The sequence below is a fragment of the Bos indicus genome, chromosome 13 (genome assembly GCF_029378745.1).
Source record: "Bos indicus isolate NIAB-ARS_2022 breed Sahiwal x Tharparkar chromosome 13, NIAB-ARS_B.indTharparkar_mat_pri_1.0, whole genome shotgun sequence".
Classification (NCBI taxonomy): domain Eukaryota; kingdom Metazoa; phylum Chordata; class Mammalia; order Artiodactyla; family Bovidae; genus Bos; species Bos indicus.
In genome coordinates this window covers 48,819,301-48,838,332 of record NC_091772.1, presented here as the reverse complement: position 1 = coordinate 48,838,332, position 19,032 = coordinate 48,819,301, and positions in this window count along the sequence as shown.

Genomic DNA, 19,032 nt, shown 5'->3' with positions numbered 1-19,032 from the left:
AGCATAGAAGCAGGAAGATTAAGACAGAATGAGGATCCAAGTAGAACTTCTATGAGCCTCTTATCCTTGATAATTACATGTATCTTCTCCAATCTACCCGATTTCTATAGGTTCCATCCACCAGTGAACTCTAAATCTTATGGTATCTGATACATATTAAGAGTTCTACAATGTTTTTGATGAAGGAAAGAATGAAGAGGGAGAGAGAAAGGAAGGAGGAAGCAGTTAGAATTACAGAATGAATAACACCAGATAAGATAATAAAATAGTCCCCTTGGGATTAAAAAAAAAAAAAAAAGATTAAAAAAAAAGTAAAGGACTTTACTCACTCTCTGCTCACATCCAAAGTTATCAACAGTCCCCAAAAAGGCACAGCTAGAGCCTGCTATCAGCACAGTACTAATAACAGCCTATTTATCAGCCCACTAACATCATCTAGTAATGGTAAATTGCTTCAGATTGCAGACGGCCTTCACCAGCTAAAAGGTCCTTTCCAATTTGAGGCAGGGAAGAGGTGTTCAAAAGGAGGAAGGAGTTGGAGGATGCATGTTAATGAGAAATTTTTTCAAACATCCATGTATACTTAGTGATAAAATGCTTCTATGCTAGCATCATTTCCTGTACAGACAATGTAACTTTCTTAGATCCACACAAAATTGCTGCCAGGCTGAATATCTAAGCTAACCTAACAATACATCCCCTCAGCAGGTGAGGGACAAGCTGAACGGCAGCTAATCAGACATATTGGAAAGCTGAGCTCTGACCTGTGCTCCAGTGGTAACATCGAGACTTGGAGAACCTGAAAAGAAAGTGTGGATGTTGACCACAAATGTTGAACAGATCAAAACAATCATAAAGGAGAGAATGAACCAGTCAGAGGCAGCATGTATGTGAAGATAACGTTTTGGGGTTTTTTTTTTTCCGCTTAAAAGTGAATTTATGGAATCGAAATGAACAAAGTAACCAAAATAGTGACTCTTAAATCCAGCAAAATCCAGCAATGCCTTGGAAGTCTGGGGTATTTGCTAGATTTTTTTTTTTTTTTTTACTTTACAATATTGTATTGGTTTTGCTATACATATTTCTTAATGAAATTCTCAGAAGGCTATATGGGGAAGAGTAATTTATTTTAGGGTAGTGCCATTTGTCTACAGACAAAACCTTTTGGTGTGTTTCTCTGGAAGTGGCCATGGATTTGGGTCACATAGATAGAGTTTCCGTAGAGAAATACTGAGTAGCCACTTGAGCTCTAAGGTAGAACCAGAAAACACTGTGTGAAGAGAAAATACATGTGGCCTCAGTTGTGGAGTAGTGCCCACGTGACCTGTGCCCATGACCCCCTAGCCTTACTGTTGGTAGTTCTTTGCCCAGGAACACTCTCCTCCCACTATCCCCCAAGTCAGCTGATTTTCTTCTTTTATGCCGGGAAATAGCCTCTATTTTCAAAATTGGATATAGGCATCAACCCCTGGCTCAGGAAGCAAATGTCTCTTCAGCTACAGAGCCCCTCCATGCACTCCCATTCCTTAGGATACAGAAGATATTATTTAAAAAATAAAAATTTTTGTCTCCTCTTTGCACAAGGAATTAACCTGAATACCTGCTGGACTTCCCTGTTGGCTCAGATAGTAAAGAATCTGCCTGTAATGCAGGAGACCTGAGTTTGATCCCTGGATTGAGAAGATTCTTTGGAAAAGGGAATAGCTACCCACTCCATTATTTTTGTCTGGAGAATCCCATGGACAGAGGAGAGTGGCTGGATACAGTCCATGGGGTTACAAAGAGTCAGACATGACTGAGCAACTCACTTTCACACCTGCTGAGGACATCTGCTGAGTCAGTGTGTGGTCTGTGAGGCCACTCTGTGTCCTCCTAAGAAGCTGGATTTCATGCACAGTCAAGAAGAAGGCAAGTGCATGAGGCATATAAGCAGTCCAGAGGGGACAAATCTCTGAGTGTGGGAACTTAGCTAGAATAAATTCTTGTCTACGTCATTATAACACCTTAGCTGTAATTAACACCAGGTGTGCTGCTTCTCCCCGGAGAAGGCAATGGCACCCCACTCCAGTACTCTTGCCTGAAAAACCCCATGGACGGAGGAGCATGGTGGGCTGCAGTCCGTGGGGTTGCTGAGAGTCAGACACGACTGAGCGACTTCACTTTCACTTTTCACTTTCATGCATTGGAGAAGGAAATGGCAACCCACTCCAGTGTTCTTGCCTGGAGAATCCTAGGGACGGGGGAGCCTGGTGGGCTGCCGTCTACGGGGTCGCACAGAGTCGGACACGACTGAAGTGACTTAGCAGCAGCAGCAGCAGCAGCCGTGCTGCTTCTCCCAGGATGATTTCCTCTGGTATGACATACATCTATAGCCAGTACCAGAGGGGCCCCACAGCGGCTGCAGCCTCATACATGGGAAAATCCATAAAGATTTTTTAACTTTGCAAGGAAAAAAGTGCATCAGAAAAGTTTTCATCAAATATTAATATCACAAGGCAGAGAGCCATTTTTCTTCTTTAGTAATTTAGTAATTCTCCATAGGTCCTTGATTATCAGGGTAGTTCCTCATCTACTAAATTTTCAAGTTAATTATCCAGTTCATGCTGGCCTTAGTAATTGAGTAATAAGTGCACTATTTTTTTTGAAAGTAGAGTGGTTGGGGTATATAGCTTTCTATATTTTTTATTTAGCAATCTTTTAAAAATTTAATTAATTTACAGAAAAATTATAAGAGTAGTACCAAAACGTTCTATATCTAGATATAGATATGTTTTACCCAGATAAGTCACCACCAATATCTGACTGCATTTGCTTTGTAATTTTCTCTCAATGTATTCATGCAAACACACAGAGCAGTTTTTTTTCTGAACCATTTGACAATAAGTTGTAGACATCATACATTTTAACCCCTAAATACTTCAGTGTATATCTCCTAAGAATAGGGGCACAATTTTACACTATATAATTATCATAATTAGGACATTTAACATTGATAAAGTATCCCATAATCCATATTACAGCTCATCCATAATCCATATTTAAATTTCACCGACTTACCCAATATGTCCTTTATAGTGATTTTCCTCATCCCTGCACCAAGTACGAAATTCAGTCCAAGTCCAGGATCGCCAGTGGCATTTAACGGTCATATCATTTTAGTTTCCTTTGAGAGACTCACTAGGAAGAGTTCCTCAGTCTTTCTTTGCCAGCATGATATTCACAACACTTTGAATGAAGAGAGGGCTGTGATGTTATAGCTTGTCTCTTAGTTGATCTGAAATTTCCTAGGATTAGGTCAGTTTATGAAAATTTGGCAGGAATACTACACAAATGATGTGTTGTTCTCACTATACCCCATTAAAGCATATCTAATATTAGTTCGTCCCACTGCTAATGATGTGAACTTTGATTACAAGTTATCATGGTGTAAACCAGGTTTTGTCCACTGATAAATTACTAGGTTTCCATTTGTAATTAATGTATAAAATCTAGGGAGATAACTTTAAATTGAGACTATATAAATGTCCTCTTTCTCATTAACATTTCATTTTTTAAAGCATTCATTGATGAGTCTGACAAAGTTGTGATGGTCAAACTCCTTCATTCCAGGGAAAGGAAAGCTCTCCCTTACAATAGAATGTCAACTAGCAAACTCACTTTTACATGTTAGAGATGGCAAACAACCTGGCATGTTTTAGTAGCTAACCTGTTATACCAGAATTTTCTGGCTGGCCTCTGTTATTTTTCTAGAATAATAATGGGGCCCTTTATTGAGAATTCTCTAGGACATAGCAGATTACCTTTGCACTATAATGGAGATACTGATATATTTTTCTATTTGTCACAATTTAACAACACTTACGTAGTATATGCTAAATTCTAAGCACTCTTTATTCTTTTCTGGGTTCAACTCTTTTTTTTTTTTTTAACTAGAGGATGACTGCTTTACAATGTTGTGTTCATTTCTGCCATACAACAACACAAATCAGCCATAATTATATATACATATATATATATATATATATATATATCCCCTCCCTCATGAGCCTCCAACCCCCATCCCATCTCACCCCTCTGGGTCATCACAGATAATCAGGCTGGCTTAGGCACTTGTTTAAATGTTTTAAAAATATTAACCATTTAAAAAGCACTATTATAACCTTATGAGGTAGGTACTATTATTATTACAATTTTACAGATAAGGAAATGGAGGCAGTGGACCTGAGTAATGTGTTTAAGTTCAAGCAGCTTATAAAAATCAATGTATCAGGGCTTCCCTGGTGGCTCAATGGTAAAGAATCTGCCCACCAATATGGGCTTCCCTGATAGCTCAGTTGGTAAAGAATCTGCCTGCAATGCAGGAGACCCTGGTTTGATCCCTGGGTCGGGAAGATCCCCTGGAGAAGGGATAGGCTACCCACTCCAGTATTCTTGGGCTTCCCTTGTGGCTCAGCTGGTAATAAATCCATCTGCAATGATGGAGACCTGGGGTCGATCCCTGGGTTGGGAAGATCCCCTGGAGAAGGGAAAGGCTTACCCACTCCAGTATTCTGGCCTGGAGAATTCCATGGACTGTATAGTCCATGGGGTTGCAAAGAGTTGGACACAATTGAGCAGCTTTCACTCATCACTGCAGGAGATTTGGGTTCAATCCCTGGTCCAGGAAGATCCCACATGCCTTGGAGTAACTAAGCCCATGCCACAGTACGAAGTCCATGCAACACAACTAGAGAGTGGCCCCCACTCCCTGCAACTAGAGAAAAGCCCATGCAACAGTGAAGACCCAGTACAGCCAAGAACACTGTTTAAAGAAATAAAAAAATAGTTAATTAATTTCAAAACCACATTAATTCATAATTTTTTGATCATGCTGAAGTGTATCATTCCAAAACAGTGTGAGTCCAGAAATGTGTATCCTTCAGTTCAGTACAGTTCAGTTGCTCAGTCGGGTCCGACTCTTTGCGACCCCATGAATTGCAGCATGCCAGGCCTCCCTGTCCATCACCAACTCCCGGAGTTCACTCAGACTCACGTCCATCGAGTCAGTGATGCCATCCAGCCATCTCATCCTCTGTCGTCCCCTTTTCCTCCTGCCCCCAATCCCTCCCAGCATCAGAGGCTTTTCCAATGAGTCAACTCTTCGCATGAGGTGGCCAAAGTACTGGAGTTTCAGCTTTAGCATCATTCCTTCCAAAGAACACCCAGGGCTGGTCTCCTTAAGAATGGACTGGTTGGATCTCCTTGCAGTCCAAGGGACTCTCAACAGTCTTCTCCAACACCACAGTTCAAAAGCATCAATTCTTCAGCGTTCAGCTTTCTTCACAGTCCAACTCTCACATCCATATATGACCACTGGAAAAACCATAGCCTTGACTAGACAGACCTTTGTGGGCTAAGTAATGTCTCTGCTTTTGAATGTCTCTATCTAGGTTGGTCATAACTTTCCTTCCAAGGAGTAAGCGTCTTTTAATTTCATGGCTGCAGTCACCATCTGCAGTGATTTTGGAGCCCCAAAAAATAAAGTCTGACACTGTTTCCACTGTTTCCCCATCTATTTGCCATGAAGTGATGGGACCAGGTACCATGATCTTCGTTTTCTGAATGTTGAGCTTTAAGTCAACTTTTTCACTCTCCTCTTTCACTTTCATCAAGAGGCTTTTTAGTTCCTCTTCACTTTCTGCCATAAAGGTGGTATCATCTGCATATCTGAGGTTATTGATATTTCTCCCAGCTTTAAGCCATTATAATATGCTACCTCAGCACAGATGTACTATTTTTTTTCTCCAGTTCTAAGATGTTTTGACAGTATCAGTGAAAAGAAACTATAGCAAACAAATTGCCTGTCATTTTTTAATCAAATACCAAATGATATTGTTGCTAATGCTGTCCCAAAAGGAAAGCATGATAAAGACAGAGGTATTCAGAAAATCCAGTTAGGGGAGAGGGTTAAAGGTTGATAACAAAGTTGGACCAGGAAGGTGAGAGAAAATTTGGGGAGAAATAGCTTCCATATAGCCTTTGGAGCACCTGTCTTGATCCCTCCAAAAGTGGAAGGGGAATCTGAGTTTCTGAGGGAGGCTGTGAGCGAGCTGAGAACTAGAGAAGACAGGATGCCAATTTGGGCAGCTCATCCTGAGAGGCAGGATGTACCCAAGAACAGGAGAAAGGTATAGCTGAGGAAGATGACAATGGATGGGGTAAGGTATGGGACATGAGGCAGGAACATCAGCAAGAGTACCAGTGTGCCATCTGGGTCAACAGTAACCTGCTCCTCAGCCTTGTCAGCCGCAAGTGACTGCTGAGTCAGGGAGAAATCCAACCTCTCCTAGCCTATGGGGAAGGATATTCACATATCCCTTCCCCATTGCCTTTCTCCAAGCAGTGTAACAGCTATTACAACCAGATCAGTGAGTTGTATTTATTCAAAGTGTTTTAAAATGTTATAAATATTGGTTTGCTAACTGTGCTCTATGGTCTCTTTATGCATGAACTTGGAGGCCAAGGAGAACAAGATACCATCCCCACTTCAACCACTTCAGCTCAACTTTTAATTGCTTTATCTTTAAGGATTCTCTGGGGACTTTCATTTGAAGAAAAAGAGGTGGAATAATGCAACTAAATATCACCATGATGAAGCATTAACATTTATCTAATAAATAATAAAAGAGTAGTGTGTAGAATTTGAGAACATGCTAGTTCTAGTTCTGTTCTAGTTATGAGTGGCCTCGTCTAAGGTGAAAGATGACAGATAAATGGAAAATTCCTTCTGGGCTTCTCCGTATACAGCCAACTCTGCAAGTTGTGAATGTTTGTTGTGGTAAACAATGTTTGCCAAATGTTCCATATGCTTCCTGATATTCTATGGGCCCCTTGGAGTTCAGAAGAGCCATGGGACTAGATCTCATCATGACCTTTGGATGTAAGACAGGTGTGTCACTTCTGGGCCAAAGCACATAAGAGCTGGTGTGAGTTCTCTGTGTGTTTTTGTAATATGTCTCCATAATCATAGCAGCCTCCTGTTGTGATCAGGGAACTCAAATGGAAGCAACCTGGGCCATTCAATCACTACATGAAGCTCAGCTGTCTTGGAATAAGAAATAAATTTGTTCCATTAAGTTATTGACATGCGGAGTTTGTTACTGCAAACCCATCTCGCTTATCCTGACTAATATAACTGAAATAAATTGATTTAGAGCAGAGAGAATTCCAATACATGTGCTTTAAGCAGTGGTTCTCAGCCAGGGGACACGTGTATCTCCTGCACAGGATATTTTGTAATATTTTACACATTTTTGGTTGTCATAATTGGGGGAGGGAGGTGTGCTACTGGTGTCTAGTGGGCAGAGAAGAGGGATGCTGGCAAATATTCTACAACACACATGACAACATCCACAACAAAGCACTTTCTGGCCCCAAATTTCAATAATGCTGAAGCTGAGAAATCTTGGCCTAAAGAAGAGGGTTAGCACATGCATTTTATGTAGGAAATTATTTATTTCTACATGAAAATCTACCCAGTAAAGATATATTTGTGCCTATTATCTTTTAAAAGTTGTCCAAAAATCATTTATTTAATAGAATTTTGAAATTCAGCCCCATTGAAAAATCACTGCAGTGCCTTTTTCTCCATTTTAATAAAACAAGGAAACATCAAACAACAATTTAAATAGATCTTTATGCTTGGCATGTCTTCATTTCTTCCTTTTCATAGATTTATGATGCTTATTCATGAGAGATTTCATAATCCAATTCCCTCATTTTTTTTTATAATAATAAACCATTACAGAATGTCTGTAACAGAACTCATCTTACTGTTCTTTCCACTGCATCACAGTGTTCTCCTTCATTACAAAGCACTACGTAGAGGTCTGAGGAATGTAAACAGGGAGAATAGGATAGATGGCAGAGCATCATGTTCAAAGAAGATGCATAGTTTCCAGGTGAGAGTGTTTGGTTTCGACGGGAAGGGCAGAATCAGGAAGGGAGAAAGAAAGGCTCCCCAGTGAGCTTGCCAACACAGCATGTGTCCATTCATCCACTGCTCCACAGACCCATTTAGCCATGTCTGTCTGCATCATCTTGTCTCCCAGGTGAGCACAGAGACATACAAGGTAGATCTGAATCGCAGTTTGGCAAGTGCTGTGAGAAATTTCACAAAGTAATTGAGTGAAAGCTGGATTCAGAGTTGGAATATCTAATGCCAGCTCTGACTCTAACTAATGAGTTATGTGCCTTGATCAAGCCAGCATGGACCTAAATTTTCTCAATAATCAAAGAGCAGCTACTATAGTTGAGTGCATTTCATAAGGCAAGAACTATGCCAAATGCATTTCATTATACTCTCAAGACCAACCTAGGATCATTACTCCCCCTTGCAGATGGAAGCTGGGACTCAGAGAGGTAAAGAAACATAATGAGCACAATTAGTAAGAACCAGGATTTGAACCATGATCTACTTGACTACAAATCCAATGTCCTTAATGACTACATTGGCTACCCTCTGTTCTTCAGCTCTGCATCTCTAGCATCCCTCCCCAAATTGTTTCTTTGAGTGATTTGTGGGGTCACAAACAATTTGGAGCATAAATTGGGGTCCTTTGGCTGGAAACAACTAGCCCAGGCATTTTTATTACTCATCCACAAAACCCAAAGTTGAAGCAGGTTGTTTGTAAAATTTGCTAGGTTTGCTTCCTGCTCTAATAACAAAAAAATGTGAATACAAAATTGAGAAGCCAGAATCCCACAGGATCCAAACTTAAATTGACATTTTACAGAATATCCAAGTGAACTGGAAATACACAAGGTAAGTGAATTACCTTAAAAATAGGTCTATTGATGGTCTTTGCTTGCCAGCATAGCCAACAGGGTTTATTTTCTATTGTGTTTATTTTCTGTGTGTGAAATCTGCGTTTTGAAAAATAAAGAAAATGATTGCTTAACACAAAAATTAAGCTGATATCCTCTTTATCCTCTTGGATACCCACTAACTTTGCCAGACTGCAAAGAGTCATTCTGTAGTAAAATATTTTAAAAGGATGTGTAAACCCAGAACTTTTTAAAGAATGCCCCAAACTCAAATTCTTTATCCCCATCTTTGTATATCTTGAAGATTCCTCCATGGCAATGGGAGATGGGGAGGAGGTAGTTAAGAGTATCTTTCTCCTAGTCATCTTTTGTCCCGATGTTCTTCTGATGTATTCTCAAACTTTCTTATCTCATGGTCCCTGTCTGATATTCACTTCTCCCTCATGTTGACCCAAATGTAAATCTACTTAATTAATTTCTTCAATATGTCACTCATAAAAGACAAGATTTATGTAATAGAATTATAGTAAAGAGTGAGGATAATGGTGGGAGAGGAAGAAACTTGGAACGTAGAACAGAAAACATCTTAAAATCAGTATAAGCCAGCAGTGTTCTTAAAAATACATAAGCAATTCTTACATCCTGAATTATCCGTCTCTCACTCTTTGGGCCCCAGACCTATCTTCCCCTCACTTCACTAACCTTGTCCCCACATGGGCTTCCTATGAAAACCATAAAATTTTCTTTTACTTTATTATAGAGTACAATTCTGTTCTTTCAGTTTCAATCTAGCCTACCATGGGCAAGCCTGAGGTTGTGAACTTTGTTTAGAATGTTCAAGGTCGTGAAATACGTCACCTTCTTTGGGAAGAATCGGGCTTCTTGGCTGGAGGATGTTTGTGGTTAAAGTGACAATAGTTATTACAAAGCCTTCCAGAGATAAATGTGACAAAGGGGATATGTGGGAAATCAGGCAGCCTCTCACTGCTTGGGAAGTTCCCTGTTTTCATCTAATGCTTTCATCACTTTGCTGGTGTTCAAATGCCACAAAGCCTCACACAGCATTAGATTCCTGTGGGAGGAATTTGAGTTCAGAGAGTAAAGGCAGTCCAATAATAAGAATATGCATATGCATAGTCTTAGAACCAGTTTCCCCTTCAGTCAGTCTCTCCCATCAGGAAGCTTCCATAAGCTTCTTATCCTTCTCCATCTGAGGACAGACAGACTGAAACCACAATCAGAGGAAACTAACCAATCTGATCACATGGAACATGGCTTTGTCTAACTCAATGAAACTAGGGCCACCCAGGATAGACAGATCATGGTGGAGAGTTCTGACAAAATGTGGTCCACTGGAGAAGAGAGTGGAAAACCACTTCAGTATTCTTGCCTTGAGAACCCCATGAACAGTATGAAAAGGCAGAAAGATAGGACACTGAAAGACGAACTCCCCAGGTCCGTAGGTGCCCAATATGCTACTGGAGATCAGTGGAGAAATAACTCCAGAAAGAATGAACAGACAGAGCCAAAGCAAAAACAATACCCAGTTGTGGATATGACTGGTGATGGAAATAAAGTCCAATGCTGTAAACAGCAATATTGCATAGGAACCTCAAGTGTTAGGTCCATGAATCCAGTCAAGTTGGAAATGGTCAAACAGGAGATGGCAAGAGTGAACATCAACATTTTATGAATCAGCAAACTAAAATGGACTGGAATGGGTAAATTTAACTCAGATGACCATTATATCTACTACTGCAGGCAAGAATCCCTTAGAAGAAATGGAGACTCCCTTAGAAGAAATGGGGTAGCCATCATAGTCAAGAAAAGAGTCCAAAATGCAGTACTTGGATGCAATCTCAAAAACGACAGGATGATCTCCATTCGTTTCCAAGGCAAACTATCCAATATTACCATAATCCAAGTCTATGCCCCAACCAGTATTGCTGAGGAAGCTGATGCTGAATGGTTCTATGAAGACCTACAAGACCTTTTAGAACTAACACCAAAAAAAAAAAAAAAAAAAATGTCCTTTTCATTATAGAGGACTGGACTGCAAAAGTATATAGTCAAGAAATACTTGGAGTAAAAGGCAAATTTGGCCTTGGAGTACAGAATGAAGCAGGGCAAAGGCTAATAGAGTTTTTCCAAGAAAACACTCTGGTGATAGCAAACACCCTCTTCCAACAACACAAGAGAACACTCTAAGACTTCACCAAATGGTCAACACTGAAATCAGATGGATTATATTTGCAGCCAAAGATGGAGAAGCTCTATACAGTCAGCAAAAACGACCGGGAGCTGACTGTGGCTCAGATCATGAACTCCTTATTGCCAAAGTGAAAGTGAAGTTGCTCAATCATGTCCTACTCTTTGAGACCCCATGGACTGTAGCCTACCAGGCTCCTCCATCCATGGGATTTTGCAGTCAAGAATACTGGAGTGGGTTTCCATTTCCTTATTGCCAAAATCAGACTTAAATTGATGAAAGGAGGGAAAACCACTAGACCATTCAGTTCAGTTCAGTCACTCAGCCATGTCCGACTCTTTGTGACCCCATGGACCACAGCATGCCAGGCCTCCCTGTCCATCACCAACTCCCAGAGTTTAACCAAACTTATGTCCATTGAGTAGGTGATGCCATCCAACCATCTCATCCTCTGTTGTCCCCTTCTCTCCCTGCCCTCTATCTTCCCTAGCATCAGTATCTTTTCAAATGAGTCAGCTCTTCGCATCAGGTGGCCAAACTATTGGAGTTTCAGCTTCAACATCAGTTCTCCCAATGAACTCTCAGGACTGATCTCCTTTAGGATGGATTGGTTGGAGCTCCTTGCAGTCCAAGGGACTCTCAAGAGTCTTCTCCAACACCACAGTTCAAAAGCATCAATTCTTCAGTGCTCAGCTTTCTTTACCATCCAACTCTCACATCCATACATGACCACTGGACAAACCATAGCCTTGACGAGATGGATCTTTGTTGGCAAAGTAATGTCTCTGCTTTTTAATAAGCTGTCTAAGTTGGTCATAACTTTCCTTCCAAGGAGTAAACATCTTTTAATTCCTTGGCTGCAGTCACAATCTGCAGTGATTTTGGAGCCCCCAAATTAAAGTCAGTCACTGTTTCCCCACCTATTTCCCATGACGTAATCGGACCAGATTCCATGATCTTAGTTTTCTGAATGTTGAGCTTTAAGCCAACTTTTTCACTCTCCTCTTTCACTTTCATAAAGAGGCTCTTTAGTTCTTCTTCACTTTCTGCCTAAGGGTGGTGTCATCTGCATATCTGAGCTTATTGATATTTCTCCTGGAAATGTTGATTCCATTTAGGTATGACCTAAATCGAATCCCTTATGATTATACAGTGGAAGTGACAAATAGATTCAAGGGATTAGATCTGATAGACAGAGTGCCTGAAGAACTATGGACAGAGATTCATGACACTGAACAGGAGGCAGGGATCAAGACCATTCCTAAGAAAAAGAAATGCAAAAAGGCAAATTGGTTGTCTGAGGAGGCCTTACAAATAGCTGTGAAAAGAAGAGAAGTCAAAGGGAAAGGAGAAAAGAAAAGATATACCCATTTGAGTGTAGAATTTCAATTAACAGCAAGGAGAGATAAGAAAGCCTTCCTCAATGATCAGTGCAATGAAATAGAGGAAAACAATAGAATAGAAGAAAGACTAGAGGTCTATTCAAGAAAATTAGAGAACATTTAATGCAAAAATGGGCACAATAAAGGACAGAAATGGTATGGACCTAACAGAAGCAGAAGATATTAAGAAGAGATGTCAAGAATACACAGAAGAACTATACAGAAACGATCTGCAAGACCCAGATAATCATGATGGTATGATCACTCACTTCAATATGCCAGCAAGTTTGGAAAACTCAGCAGTGGCCACAGGGCTGGAAAAGGTCAGTTTTCATTCCAGTCCCAAAGAAAGGCAATGCCAAAGAATGTTCAAACTACTGCGCAATTGCATTCATCCCACAGGCTAGTAAAAAAATGCTCAAAATTCTCCAAGCCAGGCTTCAATAGTACTTCATGCTTGTAATCTATTGGGAAGTTCCTGACCTCATCTTGCTCTCCTTTACAGGATGGTTTCCCCAGTGATAACCAACAGTAACTGAGATAGCTCTTTTTCCCTTAATAGCTGATAAAGTCTGAGGTGTAAACTCAATGGCTTTCTCTTTATCTTCTCTCCTCAGACCCCAAACTATCTAGCTTTTTTCTCATAGTTAAAGTTCCCAACCAGGCACTAGTGTAAATATAGCCCTCATTGCCCATTCAGAGATCACTTACAGAAAGTGTTCTAGGAACCAAGAGCAAGAATGACCCACCTTCACTAGGGATCACGATAGTGGAGTAAGACGATGTGGAACTCACCCCACTCCCCCACCAATGAACACATCAAAAATATATCTACATGTGGAACAACTTTCACTGAAACATAATTGGTGACCAAGGCTGCAAGAAAGATACACACAAAATCATTTGCAAGGGAAGAGAAATCATCAGGTTGGGATCTGTGCCTCTGGGAGGGAACTCAGAAGAGAAGGGAGATCACATAGGTGAAAATCTTACTGGGGAGTGACGAGTTTGAGCCATATATGGTCACCCTAGCCCTGAAGTCCAACACCAGGAAGACAAGTACCCTTGGCTGGTTCAACAGCCAAAGGAACTGACAGAAGAGTTGTGGGAAGCCCAGACTCAACTCAGGAGGAGTGTACACATGTTTGCTTACTCCCAAAACAGGGCAGAGAGGGCAGGTTGAAACTGTATGGGATGCTAGCTAGTTTTCTGCCACTGTTCCGACACAGGTCCCAGCCTCAATCAAGTACCCACTCCAGACCCACTTGCTTCATGACACAGCTCCACCTTGAGGCAAAGGTTGCCACTTCCAAGGGGAAGCTCATGTGAAAGGGACAAAGGCAGCTCAGTACCAGAGTAACATCTGAGCAAAGTGGGAACAGTCATTACTTGGGCTTATGGAGGCAGACCCAGGAAACAGTCTTGGAATCTGACTGCAACTGGAGCCACCACAGCCAACACCCAAACTCAGACTAAGTGCCACAGCAGTCCCTTTTGCCCCCGCACTGCCTCCCACTGGGTCCAGGATGTTCGTACTGGCATGGGGGACAGCACATATTTGAAGGGAATGGAACCAGCTGAGACCTGGACCTCAGAAATTCTGCTCCAGCAACTTGGACTCATCCTCATCCCCAGTGGCTGACACTGGCCACAGAGCACAGGAGAAAGCCCTGGTTTGCACCTGACTCTACTTCTAGCACTTGCTTCTGGCCCATTTCCAATCCCATCTTCTACCAAAGTGAGAGCTGTTAGCACAACCTGGGGAAAGACCTGACTTATTCTCACTTCAGACCCAGCTCTCCCATCAAAGTCACTGGACACACACAGACTGAATAAAGATGCTTTCACACATGCACACCCCTTTGAGACTGCATTAGCTAGCTGTTTCACCTAACTTCATAGAGACAAAGTTAAGCAAATTAGATGACAGAGGAATTTGCTTCAAACAAAAAAAAAAAAAAAAGAGAGAGAGAGAGAGAAAGCCCCTAAGAAATCAACTAATGAAACAAATAAATAACTTACCAGAAAAATAATTCAAATACTACCAATAAGAATGCTACCTAAGTTAAGGAAAGGAATAGATAAACACAGTAAGAATTTTAACAATAAAAAGAATGACTCAGAACTGAAGAATACAATAAAAATTTAAAAATACACTAGAAGAAATTAATATCAGATTAGGTTATACAAAAGAATGGATTAGTGATCTGGAAAATAGAATAATGAAATCACCCAATAAGAACAGTGAAAGGAAAAATAAATTTTAAAAAAAAGATCAATTTAGGGGACTTCTATGGCAACATTAGCAAAATAACATTTGCACTATAAGGTTAGCAAAAAAAGGAGAGAGAGAAAGAAAGAAGTCAAAACTGTATTTGATGAAATTGTGGATGAAAACTTCCCAAATCTAAAGAAGGAAAGACATATCTAGGCACAGGAAGCACAGAAGGTACCAAACAAGATGAACCCAAAGAAATTCAAGCCAAGGTATATCAAAATTAAAATGGAAAAAGTTAAAGATAAAGAGGAAATTTTACACTATTGGTGGGAATATAAAATAGCATAGCTACTGTGGAATATAGCATGAAGTTTCTGAAAACAGAGCTACCATATGACCCTGCAATCCCACTTCAGGACATATATCCAGAGAAAAACATGATCTAAAAGATATTATGTACCCCTATGTTCATTACAACACTGTTTACAATAGCCAAGACATGGAAGCAACCTAAATATTCATTGACAGAGTAATGCATAAAGAAGATGTTGTACATATATATGATGGCATATTACCCAGCCATATAAAAAAAAAATAAAATAATGCCATTTGCAGCAACATGGATGGACCTAGAGCTTGTGATACTAAGCCAGAAGCAGAAGGAGAAACATCATATGACATCCTTTATATGTGCAATCTACAAAGAAATGATACAAATGAACTTCCCTACAAAACAAAGATTCACAGACTTAGAAAATGAACTTATGGTTGCTGGGAGGAAGGATAGGAGGAAGGGATAGTTGGGGAGGTTGGGATGGACATGTACACATTGCTGTATTTTAAATGGATAACCAACAATGACCTGCTGTATAGCACATGGAACTCTGCTCAGTGTTATGTGGCAGACTGGATGGGAGGGAAGTTTGGGGGAGAATGGATACATGTATATGTATGGCTGCATCCCCTTACTGTTCACCTGAGACTATCACAGCACTGTTACCCCATTTCAAAGTAAAAATTCTTTTTTTTTCTTTTTTCAAAAAAGCATAACACCAAAATATAACCCAAGAAACAACTACAGAAAAAAAAAAAAAAAAAAGATAAAAGATAAAGGCAGCAAGACAAAAAAAGTCATATACAAGGTAGCCCACATAAGGCTATCCTGATTTTTCTGCAATTTTACAGGCCGAAAAGAAGTGGCATCATATATTCAAAGTTGTGAAAAGGAAAAACCTACAACCTAGGATACTGTACCAGCAAGATTATCATACACAACTGAAGTAGAGATGAAGAACAACTGAGAGAGCAAAAATTAAGGGCATTCATCAATATTAAATCTACACCCCAAAATGTTAAAAAGTCTTCTCTAAGTGGGAAAAAAAAAGGCTATAACAAAGAGGAAGTATCTGTAGGAAAGGAAAAATCCCACCATTAAGTGCAAATATATAGTAAAAGCTGAGTATCAAAGTCCTAAATAAGCTAATACCAAGATTTAAAGACCAAAAATTATAAAATCAACTAAAACTGCAATATGTTTGAACTTAAATGACTACTTATTTAAAATAAGTAGATATAATTACAGGTCAGCATATATGAACTCCATGGCAACCACAAATCAAAAATCTACAATAGATACACAAGAAGTATAGAGAAAAGAACAGAAGCATATCATTAAAGGAAAACATCAAACCAAAGGGAAGAAACTAAAAGAAGATTCAAAGAACAGAGAACCACAAACAACCAGAAAAGAAATAACAAGATGGTAATAAGTACATATCTCTCAATAATCACAGTTGATGTCAATTGATTAAATGCCCCAATCAAAAAACATAGGATGACTGATTGGATAAAAAAGCAAGACACAGTAATTTCCTAGTAGACCAATGGCTAAGACACTCAGTTCCCAATGCTGGGCCCAGGTTTGACCCCTGGTCAGGAAACTGGATCCCATATGCTGAAACTAAGAGTTCACATGCCACAACTAAAGATCCTGTGTCCCCTGCAAATAAGACCCAGTGCAAACAAATAAAAAAAGTTATAAAAAATAGCAAGGCCCATGTATATGCTACCTATAGGAGACTAAAACTTCAGAGCTAAATATATGCACAGACTGAAAGAGACATGATGGAAAAAATATATTTCATGGAAACAAAAACGATGAGGAAGTGGGGCTAGCAATACACATATCAGACAAAATACACTTTAAAACAAAGTATATAACAAAAGACAATGAAGGGCATTATATAATGATAAAAAGATGAATATATGAAAAGATATTATACTCTTTAACACATTTGTACCTAATATAGAAGTAGATAAATATATAAGACAAATATTAACAGGCATAAAGAGAGAAACTGACAATAATATAAAAATAGTAGAGGACTTTAACATTCCACTTACATCAATGAACAAATCATCCAGACAACAAAATCAACAAGAAGCAGTGCTCTTAAATGACACATTAGATCAGTTGGATTTCATAGAGATTGACAGGGCGTTCATCAAAAAACAGCAAAATTCATATTCTTTTCAGGTACACATGGGCATTCTCCATGATAGATCACATGCTAGGCCAAAAGACAAAGTTTGACAAATTTAAGAGGATAGAAACTATATCAAGAAATTTTTTTCTGACAATGGTATGAAACTGGTAATCAATTACAAGGAGGAAAATGGGAAAACCACAAACACATGGAGACTAAATAATGCACTACTCAAAAAACCATTGAGTCAACGAAGAAATCAGGAAATATCTTCAGACAAATGAAATGGAAATAAAGCTTTCCAAACTCTTTTACTGTGGGATGCAGCAAAAGAGTTTCTAAGAGGGGTAATTTTAGTCACACAGGCCTTTCTCAAAAATTAAGAAAAACATCAAATAAAAAAACTAACCTGCCATCTAAGGAAATTAGAAAACAACAACAAAAAAAAAAAAAGCCTAAAGTCAGCAGAAGGAAAGAAAAAATAAAGATCAAAGAGAAAATAAATTAAAGATCCATAAAATACTAGAAAAAAAATCAATGAAACAAGGAGCTGTTTTTTGAAAACATAAGCAAGTTGATAAACCTTTAGCCATGGTCAAGCAAAGAAGCAAAATAAGAAATGAAAGAGAGAAATAACAACCATTATCACAGAGATACAAAAAATAAATCATAAAAGAATACTATGAACAATTATATGTCAACAAATTGGACAACCTAGAAGAAATGGACAAATTTCTAGTAACAAACAACCTTTCAAGATTGAATCAGGAAGAAATAGACAGTCTATAACCTCAGATATGCAGATGACACCACCCTTATGGCAGAAAGCGAAGAGAAACTAAACAGCCTCTTGTGGAAAGTGAAAAAGGAGAGTGAAAAAGGCTAGCTTAAAACTCAGCATTCAAAAAACTAAGACCATGCCATCTGGTCCCATAACTTCATGGCAAATAGATGGGGAAATAATGGAAATGGTGACACTTTATTTTCTCGGATTTCAAAATCACTGCAGATGGTGACTGCAGCCATGAAATTAAAAGACACTTGCTCCTTGGAAGAAAAGCTATGACCAACCTAGATAGCATATTTAAAAGCAAAGACATTACTGACAAAGGTCAAATAGATACTCAAAGCTATGGTTTTTCCCATAGTCATGTATAGATTTGAGAGTTGGACTATAAGGAAAGCTGAGTGCAGAAGAATTGATGCTATTGAACTGTGGCCTTGGAGAAAACTCTTGAGAGTCCCTTGGGCTGCAAGGAGACCAAACCAGTCAATCCTAAAGGGACTCAGTCCTGAATATTCATTGGAAGTACTGATGCTGAAGCTGAAGCTCCAATATTTTGGCTACCTGATATGAAGAAGTGACTCATTGGAAAAGACGCTGATGCTGGAAAAGACTGAAGGCAGGAGGATAAGGGGACAACAGAGGATGAGATGGTTGGATGGCATCACCTACTCTATGAACATGAGTTTGAGCAAGTTTCAGAAGCTGATGATGGACTGGGAATCCTGGCATGCTACAGTCCATAGGATCACAAAGGGGACATGAATGAGTGACTCAAATGCATTGAACTGAACTGTACCACACTGATTGCTAGGAGTTAAATTAAATTTATAATTCAAAAAGCTCCCAGAAATCAAAAGTCCAGTACCAAACGGCTTCACAGGTCAACTGTACTAAGCATAAGGAGAAATAATAGCTACTCTTCTCAAATTATTCCAAAATTTTGAAGAGGATAGAACAATCCAAAAGTTATTTTGTAAGGCTAAAATTACCTCAATACCAAAATCAGACAAAGATACTATAAAAATACAATTACAAGCTAATATCTCTAAAGAAAACAGACGTAAAAGTCCTCAATAACATATTAGCAAACAATTTTCAACAATATATACAAAGCATTATACACTGTGATACACCAGGGCTTCCTT